Source organism: Erinaceus europaeus, chromosome 15 (genome assembly GCF_950295315.1).
Source record: "Erinaceus europaeus chromosome 15, mEriEur2.1, whole genome shotgun sequence".
Lineage (NCBI taxonomy): Eukaryota > Metazoa > Chordata > Mammalia > Eulipotyphla > Erinaceidae > Erinaceus > Erinaceus europaeus.
This window is the reverse complement of record NC_080176.1, coordinates 78,527,991-78,531,854: the sequence shown is the minus strand read 5'-3', so window position 1 is coordinate 78,531,854 and position 3,864 is coordinate 78,527,991.

Here is a 3,864-nt window from a genome sequence, read left to right as displayed (position 1 = left end):
GCCCACTGGGTGGAAATTAGAGCACTGAGAAGGAAACCCTTCTATAGGCCACTGAGGGCTCCTATGAAGGCTGAAACTCTCCAGATGGCCCGGGATATCTAGAGAAGAATCCAGTTAATGTCCTTCTGCCTCACCAATGGGGAAACATTTATAAACTTGGAAACATTTATAAACTTAACCTCCCTATTTGAGAAAGTGAGCTGTCTTTCCAAACAGAATCCTGGGCACATCCAAGCTGGCAGCACCATCTTGAGGATTCCAGGGGTCGCCTGTGTCTGGATGTATGGTACAAAGCTACCCAACAAGAAAGATACCAGCCTGAAGCACAGTGATCCCAGTGCACTGAGTTTCTCCTCATGCCTGCAAGAGAAGGAATAAACCACCACCAGAGATCCCTGAAACTATTCAGAGGATGATTCATTTACTGGAAGGTTCAGTCAGGTTTTTTTTTTTTATTTTTCTTTATTTATTTATTCCCTTTTGTTGCCCTTGTTGTTTTATTATTGTAGTTATTATTATTGTCACCGTTGTTGGATAGGACAGAGAGAAATGGAGAGAGGAGGGCAAGACAGCGATGGGGAGAGAAAGATAGACACCTGCAGACTTGCTTCACCGCCTGTGAAGCGACTTCCCTGCAAGTGGGGAGCCGGGGGATCGAACCGGGGTCCTTACACCGGTGTTTGCACTTTGCACCACATGCGCTTAACCTGCTGTGCTACTGCCTGACTCCCCAGTCAGGTTTTTATAATCACAGAAGAGTATGTGTTGGCACCACATGCATCAGGATGGCGTGATTTTGAGTGAAGCCTGTTTTTTTCTAACAAAATATCAAGGTTAGTACTCCTTGCCTATGAAGTTACAACAGCTGTGCCTACGGATTAAGTTCAAGGTTAGAATACCTGCATGTCACATAAACAGAAAAAGATTGAGCGTATCAAGTTATTGTTTTACTGTTACTACAATAACAACTAGAGGGAGTGATTCACCGTGCTGGTTTTCCAGTCACTTGGAAGCTCAACCTGAGGCTTTTCACCATTTTGCTAGTGTTAGTAGCCTACAATCCCTGTAGTTTCTGAACTCTCTGGCTCGGGTTTTTATATGAGGTTTCAGTGCTGGGCTGGCAGGTCATTCCTGTCTCATCAAGAGGACAGAAGAATGAGCTCAGGCAAGAGTTATTCTATGGTTTCAGTTTAAAAGCTTGGTAGGAGCAATAAGCCACCCATGCCTAATACGTAGGTGTGATTCAACACTATCCAAGAAAGACTATAAGCTCAAAAACACCCGGGGTGGGTAGTAGCTGGAATCAGCAGTAACTTCCCAAAGAGTACACTTGTCCAAGTAATGCACAGCCCCAGTCTCCCCATGGTGATATCGTTGCCCACTCTCTCTAATCTGTTTTATTTAACCAAAGCACTGTTCAGGTCTAGGTGTTAGTGGTGCCCTGGATAGAACCTGGGACCTCTCCCATGCAGATTGTGTATCTTCACAATCTCATCATTCACTCTTCAAACATCATATAGCAAGGGACCATTGTTGATGTGCCCTGGTTAGCACACATATTACTATGCACAAAGACCTGGGTTCAAGCCTCCACTCCCCACATGCAGGGGGGAAGCTCACAAGAGCTGAAGGTTTACAGGTGTCAGCAGGATAGTAAAATTTGAAGGGATTCCTCAGAGGTGCCCAACACATCTAATGTATGATGCACCCTATTGGAGAAAGCAGAATTAAGAAAGGAACATTTATCCGGTGTCCTTATTAGCTGTGCACAGGAAGTCCATAATCCAGTTTACACCCCCTTCTCTGGGTCTTCCCATGCATGTTGAGTCTACTTTTATTATTGTTAGAAAAAAATAGGAAGAAAGAAAGAAAGAGCGAAAATAACAAAGGAAGAGAGAGAAAGAAAGAAAGAAAAAAAAGAGAGAAAAGAAGAAAGGAAGAGAGAGAAATAAAGAGAAAGAGAGAAAAGAGAGAGAGAAAGAAAGGGAAAGAAAGAAATAGAGAAAAGAAAAAAGGAAGGAAGAGAAAGAAAGAAAGAAAGAAAGGGAAAGGAAGAAATAGAGAAAAGAAAAAAGAAAGGAAGAGAGAGAAAGAAGAAAGGAAGAGAGAGAAAGAGAGAGAAAAAAGATAAAGAAATATGGAAAGAAAGAAATAGAGAAAAGAAGAAAGGAAGGAAGAGAGAGAAAGAAAGAGAGAGATAAAGAAAGGACGGAAGGAAGGAAAAAGAGAAACAGAGAAAATAAGAAAGGGAGAGAGAGAGAGAGAGAAAAGAGAGAACAAAATAGGGAAAGAAAGAAATAGATAAAAGAAGAAAGGAAGGCAGGAAGGAAGGAAGAAGGGAGAAAGTATCTAAGGGGATAAGCGACAACACAGCTGGAATAACCAACTCAACACAAAGCAAGAGGCAGTTCTTCTAAACCCAGCAGAGTAGGGTGATGCACAGTTAGATACATTTTCACACAGAGGAGTTCGAAGTTGCATCTAACTCATCCATTCATCATAGAGAGGAAATGTGTTCCTCCAAATGCCTGACTTTCAGTAAACACAGCACTCAGTAAACATCTTTGAAACTCGACTGTTCATCTTTCAATGAGTAGAAGAGTAGAGATTGTGCTTCAGGTCAAGGTAAGGCCTGAGCAGCAGGTTTGGATGGTCAGTGTGGAAAATGAGAGAAGTGACTAGCCAAGAACACACAAAGGCTTCCTTGCTTCGTGTCAGTAGAGGCCAGAACCCCATGTGATGAGTAGCATAAGTGAGTGATCTCCAGTGAGCACAGTTTACCATCACCTGCAAGTTCCCATATCCCAGGCTGCTCAACACCTTGGGATTTGTTCCCCACACACCCTTGCTTTTCATTTGTTTACTTGTTTGTTTGTTTGTTTTAAAGCTTCAATTTTCTGATGAGACATTTTCAGAAAGAGGGCACTTTTCAACAACACTTTTCAGACAAGTCATGTCATGTGAGCATCAAGAGTTTTAAAAACAACACTGCAGACTCTTCCTACTTAGCTAGACTTACTCTGGACAAAGACCCAGTACAGCTAAATGGAAAGCATGTGACCCAAGAAAAACAATCAACAGGACGGTTGTCTTATTGTCCAAGAAGTACAGAAGAGTCTTGTGACCAAACCATTGTGCTAGTGAGCTATTGTGACCAAACCCAAGTACTAGAAAGATCCAGTGTTTCAGCATCGAAGAAGTCTCATTCCTTTAGTCTGAACAAATGAATTATTCTCTCAGGAGACAAGTCAAGAAAATTCACTCATTCAAATGTAAAGTAAAAGAGAAGTGGTCTCCTCTATAAAAATAAAAACAATTAAAAATAATCATCATTAAAAGACACAACTGAAAAGTTAAGGTGACCACAGGGAGAAAATATTCAAAAGCATTTACCTTGAAGGGAAAAAAAAGTGTTTGTATATAGAATATGCAAAGCTCTCCAAGCCAAAAGTTAAAAGTAAGTAGCTAAAATATTGGTACAGAAACCTTACTAAAGAGTGCATATGTTTCTAAGACTTGTAAGAACTATGGTGGTTATCTGTGAGAGGGAGGAGATTGTGGACACAGAATTTTTGTAATGAATGTGGTATAGAACTACACTGTGATCTTATAATCCTGTAATCTGCTATTAATCACAAATAAAAAAATTATATATATATATATGAATGGCTGACACATAACAAAGTACTGTTAATCATCAGAAAAATGTTGTGGTCTGGGAGGTGGCACAGTGGATAAAGCACTGGACTTTCAAGCATGAGGTCCTGAGTTCAATCCCCAGCAGCACATGTACCAGAAAGATGTCTGGTTCTTTCTCTCTCTCCTTCTTTCTCATTAATAAATAAATATTTTTTTAAAAAAGAA